The following is a 15,477-nucleotide window of genomic DNA, read 5'->3' as shown; positions in this document are numbered from 1 at the left end:
TCCAGCCTGAGTTACTCTGTGTCAAACACACTGCAGCCTGAGTTACCCAGTGTCTAACACACTCCAGGCTGTTACCCTGTGTCTTACACATTCCAGCCTGAGTTACCCTGTGTCTAACACACTCCAGCCTGAGTTACCCTGTGTCTAACACACTCCAGGCTATTACCCAGTGTCTTACACATACCAGCCTGAGTTAACCTGTGACTAACACTCTCCTGCCGGAGTTACCCTGTGTCTAACACACTCCAGCCTGTGTTACCCTGTGTCTAATGCATTCCAGCCTGAGTTAAACTGTGTCTAACCATCTCCAGCTTGTGTTACTCTGTGTCTAACACAATCTAGCCTCTCTTACTCTGTGGGTAACACACTCCAGCCTGTTTTAGTCTGAATCTAACACACTTCAGCCTGTGTTAGTCTGCGTCTTACACACTCCAGCCTGTGTTAGTCTGTGACTAATACACTCCAGCCTGTCTTAAACTTTGTCTAACACATTCCAGCCAGAGTTACACTGTGTCCAACACACTCCAGCCTGTGCTACACTGTGTCTAACACACTCCAGGCTGTGTTACACTGTGTCTAACACATTCCAGCCTGTGTTACCCTGTGTCTAACACATTGCAGCCTGTGTTACCCTGTGTCTAACACATTCCAGCCTGAGTTACCCTGTGTCTAACACATTCCAGCCTGTGCTAACCTGTGTCTAACACATTCCAACCTGTGTTAACCTGTGTCCAACACATTCCAGCCTATATTAGTCTGCGTCTAACACACTGCAGGCTGTGTTACACTGTGTCTAACACATTCCAGCCTGTGTTACCCTGTGTCTAACACATTCCAGCCAGTGTTACCCTGTGTCTAATGCATTCCAGCCTGAGTTAAACTGTGTCTAACCATCTCCAGCTTGTGTTACTCTGTGTCTAACACAATCTAGCCTCTCTTACTCTGTGGGTAACACACTCCAGCCTGTTTTAGTCTGAATCTAACACACTTCAGCCTGTGTTAGTCTGCGTCTTACACACTCCAGCCTGTGTTAGTCTGTGACTAATACACTCCAGCCTGTGTTACCTTGTATCTAACACAATCCAGCCTGTGTTACCCTATGTCTAACACACTCCAGACTGTGTTAGTTTGTGTCTAACACATTCCAGCCTGTGTTACCCTGTGTCTAACACATTCCAGCCTGTGCTAACCTGTGTCTAACATATTCCAACCTGTGTTAACCTGTGTCCAACACTTTCCAGCCTGTGTTACCCTGTGTCTAACACATTCCAACCTGTGTTAACCTGTGTCCAACACTTTCCAGCCTGTGTTACCTTGTATCTAACACAATCCAGCCTGTGTTACCCTATGTCTAACACACTCCAGACTGTGTTAGTTTGTGTTTAACACATTCCAGCCTGAGTTACCCTGTGTCTAACACATTCCAGCCTGTGCTAACCTGTGTCTAACACATTCCAACCTGTGTTAACCTGTGTCCAACACATTCCAGCCTGTATTAGTCTGCATCTAACACACTCCAGCCTGTGTTACCCTGTATCTAACACACTCCAGCCAGTGTTACCCTGTATCTAACACACTCCAAGCTGTGTTACCCTGTGTCTAACACACTCCAGCCTGTGTTAGTCTGTGTCTAACACATTACAGCCTGAGTTAACTTGTGTCCAACATACTCCAGCCTGTGTTACCCCGTGCTAACACACTCCAGCCTGTGTTACCCTGTGACTAACACACTCCAGCCAGTGTTACCCTGTGTCTAAAACACTCCAGCCTGAGTTACACTGTGTCTAACAAAATCCAGCCTGCGTTAGTCTTTGTCTAACATACTCCAGCCTGTTTTACACTGTGTCTAACACACTCCAGGCTGTGTTACACTGTGTCTAACACATTCCAGCCTTGTGTTACCCTGTGTCTAACACATTCCAACCTGTGTTACCCTGTGTATAACACACTCCAGCCTGTGTTACCTTGTATCTGACTCAATCCAGCCTGTGTTACCCTAAGTCTAACACACTCCATACTGTGTTAGTTTGTGTCTAACACATTCCAGCCTGAGTTACCTTGTGTCTAACACATTCCAGCCTGTGCTAACCTGTGTCTAACACATTCCAACCTGTGTTAACCTGTGTCCAACACGTTCCAGCCTGAGTTGCCCTGTGTCCAACAATCTCCAGCCTCTATTACTCTGCGTCTAACACAATCCAGCCTGTGTTACCCTGTGTCTAACACACTCCAGCCAGTGTTACCCTGTGTCTAAAACACTCCAGCCTGAGTTACACTGTGTCTAACAAAATCCAACCTGCATTAGTCTGTGTCTAACATACTCCAGCCTGTGTTAGTCTGCGTCTAACACACTCCAGCCTGTTTTAGTCTGTATCTAACAGACTCCGGACTGTGTTAGTTTGTGTTTAACACAGACCAGCCTGAGTTACCCTGTGTCAAACATATTCCAGCCTCTGCTAACCTGTGTCTAACACATTCTAGCCTGTGTTAACCTGTGTCCAACACATTCCAGCCTGAGTTCCCAATGTCCAACACACTCCAGCCTGTGTTACCTTGTGTCTAACACTCTCCAGCCAGTGTTACCCTAAGTCTAACACACTCCAGCCTCTGTTACCCTGTGTCAAATATACTCCAGCCTGTGTTACCCTTTGTCTAACACCCTCCAGCCTGTGTTAGTTTGTGTCTAACACATTCTAGACTGAGGTACCCGGTGTCCAACTCATTCCAGCCTGAGGTACCCTGTGTCCAACACATTCCAGCCTGTGTTACCCTGGGTCTAACACACTCCAGCCTGTGTTTGTCTGCCTCTAACATTCCAGCCTGTCTTGGTCTTTGTCCAACACACTCCAGCCTGTGTTACCTTGTGTCTAACAGTCTCCAGCAAGTGTTACCCTGAATCTAACACACTCCAGCCTCTGTTACCCTGTGTCAAATATACTCCAGCCTTTGTTACCCTTTGTCTAACACACTCCAACCTGTGTTAGTTTGTGTCTAACACATTCTAGACTGAGGTACCCTGTGTCCAACACATTCCAGCGTGTGTTACCCTGTGTCTAACACACTCCAGCCTGTGTTAGTCTGCCTCTAACACATTCCAGCCTGTCGTGGTCTGTGTCTAACACACTCCAGCATGTGTTACCCAGTGTCTAACACACTCCAGCCTGTGTTAGTTGGTGTCTGACACATTCCAGCCTGAGTTAACCTGTGTCCAACATACTCCAGCCTGTGTTATCCCGTGGCTAACACACTCCAGCCTGTGTTACCCTGTGTCTATCACACTCCAGCCTGTGTTACCCTATGTCTAACAGACTCCAGACTGTGTTAGTTTGTGTCTAACATATTCCAGCCTGAGTTACCCTGTGTCAAAGACATTCCAGCATCTGCTAAACTGTGTCTAACACCTTGCAGCCTGAGTTAACCTGTGTCCAACACATTCCAGACTGGTTTACCAAATGTCCAACACACTCCAGCCTGTGTTACCTTGTGTCTAACACTCTCCAGCCAGTGTTACCCTTTGTCTAACACACTCCAGCCTGTGTTAGTTTGTTTCTTACACATTCTAGACTGAGGTACCCTGTGTCCAACACATTCCAGCCTGTGTTACCCTGTGTCTAACACGCTCCAGCCTGTGTTTGTCTGCCTCTAACACATTCCAGCCTGTCTTGGTCTGTGTCTAACACACTCCAGCCTGTGTTACCCTTTATCTAACACACCCCAGCCTGTGTTACCCTGTGTCCAACACACTCCAGCCTGTGTTACCCCGTGTCTAACACTCTCCAGCCTTTGTTAACCTGTGTCCAACACACTCCAGCCTGTGTTATCATGTGACTTACACACTCCAGCCTGTGTTAGTCTGCGTCTAACACACTCCAGCCTGTGTTAGTCTGTGTCTAACACACTCCAGCCTGTTTTAGTCTGTATCTAACACACTCCAGCTTGTGTTAGTCTGAGTCTTACACACTCCAGCCTGTGTTAGTCTGTGACTAATACACTCCAGCCTGTCTTACCCTGTGTCTAACACATTCCAGCCAGAGATACACTATGTCTAACACGACTCCAGCCTGTGTTACACTGTCTCTAACATACTCCAGGCTGTGTTACACTGTGTCTAACACATTCCAGCCTTGTGTTACCCTGTGTCTAACACATTCCAGCCTGTGTTACCCTGTGTATAACACACTCCAGCCTGTGTTAATTTGTGTCTAACACATTCCAGCCTGAGTTACCCTGTGTCTAACACATTCCAGCCTGTGCTAACCTGTGTCTAACACATTCCAACCTGTGTTAACCTGTGTCCAACACATTCCAGCCTGAGTTGATCTGTGTCTAACACACTCCATCCTGTGTTACCCTGTGTCTAACACATTCCAGCCTGAGTTAAACTGTGTCTAACAAACTCTAGCTTGCGTTAGTCTGCGCCTTACACACTCCAGCCTGACTTACCCAGTGTTTAACACATTCCAGCCTGAGTTACACTGTGTCTAACACACTCCAGGCTGTGTTACACTGTGTCTAGCACCTTCCAGCCTGAGTTACCCTGTGGCTAATACATTCCAGCCTGAGTTACCCTGTGTCTAACACACTCCAGGCTGTGTTAGTCTACGTCTAACGCACTCCAGCCTGTGTTAGTCAGTGTCGAACACACTCCAGCCTGTGTTAGTCTGTGTCTAACACACTCCAGCCTGTGTTAATCTGTATCTAACACACTCCAGCCTGTTTTTCCAAGTCTAACACACTCCAGCCTGTGTTACCCTGTATCTAACACATTCCAGCCTGTGTTACCCTGTGTCTAACAGACTCCAGCCTGTGTTAGTTGGTGTCTAACACATTCCAGCCTGAGTTAACCTGTGTCCAACATACTCCAGCCTGTGTTACCCCCTGGCTAACACACTCCAGCCTGTGTTACCCTGTGTCTAACACACTCCAGGCAGAGTTCCCCTGTGTCTAACACACTCCAGCCTGAGTTACACTGTGTCTAACAAAATCCAGCCTGCGTTAGTCTGTGTCTAACACACTCCAGCCTGTTTTAGTCTGTATCTAACAAACTCCAGCCTGTTTTACCCTGAGTCTATCACACTCCAGCCTGAGTTACCCTATGTCTAACACGCTCCAGCCTTTGTTACTCTACGTCTTATACACTCCAGCCTGTGTTAGTCTGTGTCTAACACACTACAGCCTGTGTTACCTGTGTCTAAAACACTCCAGCGTGAGTTACCCTGTGCCTAACACACTCCAGCCTGTGTTACCCTGTGTCTAACACATTCCAGCCTGAGTTACATTGTGTCTAACACACTCCAGCCTGTGTTACCCTGTGTCTAACACACTCCAGGCTATTACCCTGTGTGTTACACATTCCAGCCTGAGTTACCCTGTGTCTAACACATTCCAGCCTGAGTTACCCTGTGTATAACACACTCCAGACTGTGTTAGTTCGTTTCTAACACATTCCAGCCTGAGTTACTCTGTGTCTAACACATTCCAGCCTGTGCTAACATGTGTCTAACACACTCCAGCCGGTGTTACCCTGTATCTTACACACTCCAGCCTGTGTTGCCCTGTGTCTAACAAACTCCAGCCTGTGTTAGTTGGTGTCTACCACATTCCAGCCTGAGTTAACCTGTGTCCAACATACTCCAGCCTGTGTTACCCCGTGGCTAACACACTCTAGCCTGGGTTACACTGTGTCTAACAAAATACGGCCTGTGTTAGTCTGTGTCTAACACACTCCTGCCTGTTTTAGTCTGCGTCTAACACACTCCAGCCTGTTTTCGTCTGTATCTAACACACTCCAGCCTGTGTTACCCTGTGTCTATCACACTCCAGCCTGAGTTAAACTGTGTCTAACACGCTCCAGCCTTTGCTACTTTGTGTCTAACACATTCCAGCCTGTGTTAACCTGTGTCCAACACATTCCAGCCTGAGTTACCCTGTGTCTAACACACTCCAGCCTGAGTTACCCTGTGTCTTAAACACTCCAGGCCATTACCCAGTGTCCAACACATTCCAGCCTGAGTTACCTTGTGACTAACACTCTCCAGCCTGAGTTAACCTGTGTCTAACACATTCCAACCTGTGTTACCCTGTGTCTAACACACTCCAGGCTGTGTTACCCTGTTCTATCACATTCCAGCCTGAGTTAAACTGTGTCTAACAAACTCCAGCTTGCATAAGTCTGTGTCTAACACACTCCAGACTGTGTTAGTTTGTGTCTAACACACTCCAGCCTGTTTTAGTCTGTATCTAACACACTCCAGCTTGTGTTAGTCTGAGTCTTACACACTCCAGCCTGTGTTAGTCTGTGACTAATACACTCCAGCCTGTCTTACCCTGTGTCTAACACATTCCAGCCAGAGATACACTATGTCTAACACAATCCAGCCTGTGTTATACTGTCTCTAACATACTCCAGGCTGTGTTACACTGTGTCTAACACATTCCTGCCTTGTGTTACCCTGTGTATAACACACTCCAGCCTGTGTTACCGTGTATCTAACACAATCCAGCCTGTGCTACCCTATGTCTAACACACTCCAGACTGTGTTAGTTTGTGTCTAACACATTCCAGCCTGAGTTACCCTGTGTCTAACACATTCCAGCCTGTATTAGTCTGCGTCTAACACACTCCAGGCTATGTTACACTGTGTCTAACACATTCCAGCCTGTGCTAACCTGAGTCTAAAACATTCCAAACTGTGTTAACCTGTGTCCAACACATTCCAGCCTGAGTTGCCCTGTGTCTAACAAACTCTATCCTGTGTTACCGTGTGTCTAACACATTCCAGCCTGAGTTAAACGGTGTCTAACAAACTCTTGCTTGCGTTAGTCTGCATCTAACACAATCCAGCCTGTTTTAGTCTGTGTCTAACACACGCCATCCTGTGTTAGTCTGCTTCTTACACACTCCAGCCTGTGTTAGTCTGTGAGTAATACACTCCATCCTGTGTTACCCTGTGCCTTACACCCTCCAGCCTGACTTACCCAGTTTTTAACACATTCCAGCCTGAGTTACACTGTGTCTAACACACTCCAGCCTGTGTTAGTCTATATCTAACACACTCCAACCTGTGTTAATCTGTATCTAACACATTCCAGCCTATGTTTCCTTTTGTCTAACACACTCCAGCCTGTATTAGTCTGCGTCTAACACACTCCAGCCTGTGTTACCCTGTGTCTAACAAACTCCAGCCTGTGTTACCCTGTGTCTAACACACTCCAGCCTGTGTTACCCCGTGGCTAACACACTCCAGCCTTTGTTACCCTGTGTCTAACATACTGCAGCCAGTGTTACCCTGTGTCTAACACACTCCAGCCTGAGTTACACTGTGTCTAACAAAATCCAGCCTGTGTTACCCTGTGTCTAACACACTCCAGCCTGTTCTAGTCTGCGTCTAACACACTCCAGCCTGTTTTCGTCTGTATCTAACACACTCCAGCCTGTGTTACCCTGTGTCTAACACCCTCCAGCCTGTCTTAGTTTGTGTCTAACACACTCAAGCCTGAGTTACCCTGTGTCCAACACACTCCAGCTTGTGTCACCCTTTGTCTAACACACTCCAGCCTGTGTTACCCTGTGTCTAACACACTCCAGCCTCTGTTACCCTGTGTCTAACACACTCCAGCCTATGTTAGTTTGTGTCTAACACATTCCAGCCTGAGTTACCCTGTGTCCAACACACTGCAGCCTGTGTTGCACTGTGGCTAACACACTCCAGCCATATGTTAGTTTGTGTCTAACACATTCCAGCCTGAGTTACCCTGTGTGCAACACAAACCAACCTGTGTTACCCTGTGTCTAACATAATCCAGCCTGTGTTACCCTGTGTCTAACACACTCCAGCCTGTGTTACCATCTGTCTAACATACGCCAGCCTGTGTTAAACTTTGTCTAACACACTCCAGCCTCTTTTAGTTTGTGTCTAACATATCCCAGCCTGAGTTACCCTGTGTTCAACACACGCCAGCCTGTGTTACCCTGTGTCTAACACACTCCAGCCTGTGTTACCCTGTGTCTAACACACTCCAGCCTGTGTTACCCTGTATCTAACACACTCTAGCCTGTGGTAACCTGTGTCTAACAAACTCCAGCCTGTGTTAGTTTGTGTCTAACATATTCCAGCCCGAGTTACCCTGTGTCCAACACACTCTAGCCAGTGTTACCCTGTGTCTAACACACTCCAGCCTGTGTTTGTTTGTGTCTAACACATTCCAGCCTGAGTTACCCTGTATCCAACACACTCCAGCCTGTGTTACCTGTGTCTAACATACTCCAGCCTGTGTTAGTCAGTGTCTAACACACTCCAGCCTGTGTTACCTGTGTCTAACATACTCCAGCCTGTGTTAGTCAGTGTCTAACACACTCCAGCCTGTGTTAGTCTGTGTCTAACAGACTCTAGCCTGTGCTACCCTGTGTCTATCAGACTCCAGCCTATGTTACCCTGTGTCTAACACACTGCAGCCTGTGGTGGTCTGTGTGTAACACACTCCTGCCAGTGATACCCTGTGTCTAATACACTTCAGCCTGTGTTAGGCATTATCTAAAACAATCCAGCCAGTGTTAGTCTGTGTCTAACACGCTCGAGCCTGTGTTACCCTGTGTCTAACATACTCCAGCATGTGTTACCCTGTGTCTAACACACTCCATCCTGTGTTAGCCTGTCTCAAACACATTCCAGAATGAGTTACAATGTATCAAACACACTCCAGCCTGTTTAACCTGTGTCTAACATACTCCAGCCCGTGTTAGTCAGTGTCTAACAGATTCCAGCCTGAGTTACCCTGTATCCAACACACTCCATCCTGTGTTACCTGTGTCTAACACATTCCAGCCTGTGTTACCCTTTGTCTAACACAGTCCAGCCTGTGTTATCCTGTGTCTACCACACTCCAGCCTGTGTTAGTCTGTGTCTAAAACACTCCAGCCCATGTTACCCTGTGTCTAACATACTGCAGCCTGTGATTGTCTGTGTCTAACACACTCCAGCCTGTTTTACTCTGTGTCTAACGCACTCCAGCCTGAGTTACCCTGTATCTAACACACTCCAGCCTGTGTTTCACTGTCTCTAACACATTCCAGCCTGTGTGTCCTTCTGTCAAACACACTCCAGCCTGTGCAACCCTGTGTCTAACACATTCCAGCCTGTGTTACCCTGTGTCTAACACACTCCAGCCGGTGTTACCTCGTGTCTAACACACTCCAGCCTGTGTTAGTCTGTGTCTCATACACTCCAGCCTGTGTAACCGTGTGTATAACACACTCAAGCCTGTGTTACCCTGTGTCTAACATACTCCAGGCCTGTGTTACCCTGTGAATAACACGCTCCAGCTTGTGTTACCTTGTGTCTAACATACTCCAGGCCTGTGTTACCCTGTGAATAACACGCTCCAGCCTGTGTTACCCTGTGTCTAACACACTCCAGCCTGTGTTAGTCTGTGTCTAACACACTCCAGCCTGCATTACCCTGTGTCTAACACATTCTAGACTGTGTTACCTTGTGTCTAACACACTCCAGCCTGTGTTTGTCTGAGTGTAACACACTCCAGCCTGGATTACAGTGCGTCTAACACCATCCTGCCTGTGTTAGTCTGTATCTAACACACTTCAGCCTGTGTCAGTCTGTGTCTAAAACACCCCAGCCTATTTTACCCTGTGTCTAAAACCCGCCAGCCTGTGTTAGTCTGTACCTAACATACTCCAGCCTGTGTTAGTCTGTATCTGACACAATCCAGCCTGTGTTACCCTGTGTCTAACACACTCCAGCCTATGTTAGTCTCTGTCTAACACGCTCCAGCCTGTGTTATCCTGTGTCTAACACACTCCAGCCTGTGTTACACTGTGTCTAACACACTCCAGCCTGTATTAATCTGTATCTAACATACACCAGCCTGTGATGGCCTGTGTCTAATACACTCGAGTTTGTGTTACCCTGTGTCTAACACACTCCAGCCTATGTTAGTCTCTGTCTAACACGCTCCAGCCTGTGTTATCCTGTGTCTAACACACTCCAGCCTGTGTTACACTGTGTCTAACACACTCCAGCCTGTATTAATCTGTATCTAACATACACCAGCCTGTGATGGCCTGTGTCTAATACACTCGAGTTTGTGTTACCCTGTGTCTAACACACTCCAGCCTGTGTTACCCTGTGTCTAACACAGTCCAGCCTGTGTTACCCTGTGTCTAACACACTCCAGCCTGTGCTAGTCTGTGTCTAACACACTCCAGCCTGTGTTACCCTGTGTCTAACACCCGCCAGCCTGTGTTAGTCTGTATCTAACACACTCCAGCCTGTGTTACCCTGTGTCTAACACACTCCAGCCTGTGTTACACTGTGTCTAATACATTCCAGCCTGTGTTACCTTTTGTCTAACACACTCTAGCCTGTGCTACCCTGTGTCTAACACACTCCAGCGTGTGTTACCCTGTGTCCAACACACTCCAGCCAGTGTTACCCTGTGTCTAACACACTCCAGCCTGTGTTACCTCGTGTCTAACACACTCCAGCCTGTGTTAGTCTCTGTCTAACACACTCCAGCCTGTGTAACCTTGTGTATAACATGCTCCAGCCTGTGTTACCCTGTGTCTAACACACTCCAACCTGTCTTACCTTGTGTCTAACACAATACAGCTGTGTTACCCTGTGTTTAAAACACTCCAGCCTGTGCTAGTCCATGTCTAACACATTCCACCCTGTATTAACCTGTGTCTAACACATTCCAGCCTGTGTTACCTTTTGTCTAACACACTCCAGCCTGTGTTAATCTGTGTCTAAAACACTCCAGCCTGTGTTACCCTGTGTCTAACACCCGCCAGCCTGTGTTAGTCTGTATCTAACACACTCCAGCCTGTGTTAGTCTGTGTCTGACACAATCCCGCCTGTGTTACCCTGTGTCTAACACAATCCAGCCTGTCTTACCCTGTGTCTAACACACTCCAGCCTGTGTTACCCTGTGTCTAACACACCCCAGTCTTTGTTACCCTTTGTCTAACTCACACCAGCCTGTGTTAGTCTCTGTCTAACACGCTCCAGCCTGTGTTACCCTGTGTCTAACACACTCCAGCCTGTGTTACCCTGTGTCTAAAACAATCCAGCCTGAGTTAAACTGTGTCTAACCATCTCCAGCATGTGTTACACTGTGTCTAACACAATCTAGCCTCTCTTACTCTGTGGGTAACACACTCCAGCCTGTTTTAGTCTGAATCTAACACACTTCAGCCTGTGTTAGTCTGCGTCTTACACACTCCAGCCTGTGTTAGTCTGTGTCTAAAACACCCCAGCCTATTTTACCCTGTGTCTAAAACCCGCCAGCCTGTGTTAGTCTGTACCTAACATACTCCAGCCTGTGTTAGTCTGTATCTGACACAATCCAGCCTGTGTTACCCTGTGTCTAACACACTCCAGCCTATGTTAGTCTCTGTCTAACACGCTCCAGCCTGTGTTATCCTGTGTCTAACACACTCCAGCCTGTGTTACACTGTGTCTAACACACTCCAGCCTGTATTAATCTGTATCTAACATACACCAGCCTGTGATGGCCTGTGTCTAATACACTCGAGTTTGTGTTACCCTGTGTCTAACACACTCCAGCCTGTGTTACCCTGTGTCTAACACAGTCCAGCCTGTGTGACCCTGTGTCTAACACACTCCAGCCTGTGCTAGTCTGTGTCTAACACACTCCAGCCTGTGTTACCCTGTGTCTAACACCCGCCAGCCTGTGTTAGTCTGTATCTAACACACTCCAGCCTGTGTTACCCTGTGTCTAACACACTCCAGCCTGTGTTACACTGTGTCTAATACATTCCAGCCTGTGTTACCTTTTGTCTAACACACTCTAGCCTGTGCTACCCTGTGTCTAACACACTCCAGCGTGTGTTACCCTGTGTCCAACACACTCCAGCCAGTGTTACCCTGTGTCTAACACACTCCAGCCTGTGTTACCTCGTGTCTAACACACTCCAGCCTGTGTTAGTCTCTGTCTAACACACTCCAGCCTGTGTAACCTTGTGTATAACATGCTCCAGCCTGTGTTACCCTGTGTCTAACACACTCCAACCTGTCTTACCTTGTGTCTAACACAATACAGCTGTGTTACCCTGTGTTTAAAACACTCCAGCCTGTGCTAGTCCTTGTCTAACACATTCCACCCTGTATTAACCTGTGTCTAACACATTCCAGCCTGTGTTACCTTTTGTCTAACACACTCCAGCCTGTGTTAATCTGTGTCTAAAACACTCCAGCCTGTGTTACCCTGTGTCTAACACCCGCCAGCCTGTGTTAGTCTGTATCTAACACACTCCAGCCTGTGTTAATCTGTGTCTGACACAATCCCGCCTGTGTTACCCTGTGTCTAACACAATCCAGCCTGTCTTACCCTGTGTCTAACACACTCCAGCCTGTGTTACCCTGTGTCTAACACACCCCAGTCTTTGTTACCCTTTGTCTAACTCACACCAGCCTGTGTTAGTCTCTGTCTAACACGCTCCAGCCTGTGTTACCCTGTGTCTAACACACTCCAGCCTGTGTTACCCTGTGTCTAATGCATTCCAGCCTGAGTTAAACTGTGTCTAACCATCTCCAGCTTGTGTTACTCTGTGTCTAACACAATCTAGCCTCTCTTACTCTGTGGGTAACACACTCCAGCCTGTTTTAGTCTGAATCTAACACACTTCAGCCTGTGTTAGTCTGCGTCTTACACACTCCAGCCTGTGTTAGTCTGTGACTAATACACTCCAGCCTGTCTTAACCTTTGTCTAACACATTCCAGCCAGAGTTACACTGTGTCCAACACACTCCAGCCTGTGCTACACTGTGTCTAACACACTCCAGGCTGTGTTACACTGTGTCTAACACATTCCAGCCTGTGTTACCCTGTGTCTAACACATTGCAGCCTGTGTTACCCTGTGTCTAACACATTCCAGCCTGAGTTACCCTGTGTCTAACACATTCCAGCCTGTGCTAACCTGTGTCTAACACATTCCAACCTGTGTTAACCTGTGTCCAACACATTCCAGCCTATATTAGTCTGCGTCTAACACACTGCAGGCTGTGTTACACTGTGTCTAACACATTCCAGCCTGTGTTACCCTGTGTCTAACACATTCCAGCCAGTGTTACCCTGTGTCTAACACACTCCAGCCTGTGTTACCTTGTATCTAACACAATCCAGCCTGTGTTACCCTATGTCTAACACACTCCAGACTGTGTTAGTTTGTGTCTAACACATTCCAGCCTGTGTTACCCTGTGTCTAACACATTCCAGCCTGTGCTAACCTGTGTCTAACATATTCCAACCTGTGTTAACCTGTGTCCAACACTTTCCAGCCTGTGTTACCCTGTGTCTAACACATTCCAACCTGTGTTAACCTGTGTCCAACACTTTCCAGCCTGTGTTACCTTGTATCTAACACAATCCAGCCTGTGTTACCCTATGTCTAACACACTCCAGACTGTGTTAGTTTGTGTTTAACACATTCCAGCCTGAGTTACCCTGTGTCTAACACATTCCAGCCTGTGCTAACCTGTGTCTAACACATTCCAACCTGTGTTAACCTGTGTCCAACACATTCCAGCCTGTATTAGTCTGCATCTAACACACTCCAGCCTGTGTTACCCTGTATCTAACACACTCCAGCCAGTGTTACCCTGTATCTAACACACTCCAAGCTGTGTTACCCTGTGTCTAACACACTCCAGCCTGTGTTAGTCTGTGTCTAACACATTACAGCCTGAGTTAACTTGTGTCCAACATACTCCAGCCTGTGTTACCCCGTGCTAACACACTCCAGCCTGTGTTACCCTGTGACTAACACACTCCAGCCAGTGTTACCCTGTGTCTAAAACACTCCAGCCTGAGTTACACTGTGTCTAACAAAATCCAGCCTGCGTTAGTCTTTGTCTAACATACTCCAGCCTGTTTTACACTGTGTCTAACACACTCCAGGCTGTGTTACACTGTGTCTAACACATTCCAGCCTTGTGTTACCCTGTGTCTAACACATTCCAACCTGTGTTACCCTGTGTATAACACACTCCAGCCTGTGTTACCTTGTATCTGACTCAATCCAGCCTGTGTTACCCTAAGTCTAACACACTCCATACTGTGTTAGTTTGTGTCTAACACATTCCAGCCTGAGTTACCTTGTGTCTAACACATTCCAGCCTGTGCTAACCTGTGTCTAACACATTCCAACCTGTGTTAACCTGTGTCCAACACGTTCCAGCCTGAGTTGCCCTGTGTCCAACAATCTCCAGCCTCTATTACTCTGCGTCTAACACAATCCAGCCTGTGTTACCCTGTGTCTAACACACTCCAGCCAGTGTTACCCTGTGTCTAAAACACTCCAGCCTGAGTTACACTGTGTCTAACAAAATCCAGCCTGCATTAGTCTGTGTCTAACATACTCCAGCCTGTGTTAGTCTGCGTCTAACACACTCCAGCCTGTTTTAGTCTGTATCTAACAGACTCCGGACTGTGTTAGTTTGTGTTTAACACAGACCAGCCTGAGTTACCCTGTGTCAAACATATTCCAGCCTCTGCTAACCTGTGTCTAACACATTCTAGCCTGTGTTAACCTGTGTCCAACACATTCCAGCCTGAGTTCCCAATGTCCAACACACTCCAGCCTGTGTTACCTTGTGTCTAACACTCTCCAGCCAGTGTTACCCTAAGTCTAACACACTCCAGCCTCTGTTACCCTGTGTCAAATATACTCCAGCCTGTGTTACCCTTTGTCTAACACCCTCCAGCCTGTGTTAGTTTGTGTCTAACACATTCTAGACTGAGGTACCCGGTGTCCAACTCATTCCAGCCTGAGGTACCCTGTGTCCAACACATTCCAGCCTGTGTTACCCTGGGTCTAACACACTCCAGCCTGTGTTTGTCTGCCTCTAACATTCCAGCCTGTCTTGGTCTTTGTCCAACACACTCCAGCCTGTGTTACCTTGTGTCTAACAGTCTCCAGCAAGTGTTACCCTGAATCTAACACACTCCAGCCTCTGTTACCCTGTGTCAAATATACTCCAGCCTTTGTTACCCTTTGTCTAACACACTCCAACCTGTGTTAGTTTGTGTCTAACACATTCTAGACTGAGGTACCCTGTGTCCAACACATTCCAGCGTGTGTTACCCTGTGTCTAACACACTCCAGCCTGTGTTAGTCTGCCTCTAACACATTCCAGCCCGTCGTGGTCTGTGTCTAACACACTCCAGCATGTGTTACCCAGTGTCTAACACACTCCAGCCTGTGTTAGTTGGTGTCTGACACATTCCAGCCTGAGTTAACCTGTGTCCAACATACTCCAGCCTGTGTTATCCCGTGGCTAACACACTCCAGCCTGTGTTACCCTGTGTCTATCACACTCCAGCCTGTGTTACCCTATGTCTAACAGACTCCAGACTGTGTTAGTTTGTGTCTAACATATTCCAGCCTGAGCTACCCTGTGTCAAAGACATTCCAGCATCTGCTAAACTGTGTCTAA

This window comes from Carcharodon carcharias, chromosome 31 (genome assembly GCF_017639515.1).
Source record: "Carcharodon carcharias isolate sCarCar2 chromosome 31, sCarCar2.pri, whole genome shotgun sequence".
NCBI lineage: Eukaryota > Metazoa > Chordata > Chondrichthyes > Lamniformes > Lamnidae > Carcharodon > Carcharodon carcharias.
The sequence above is the reverse complement of the archived record's forward strand: the minus strand, read 5'-3'. Positions refer to the sequence as shown.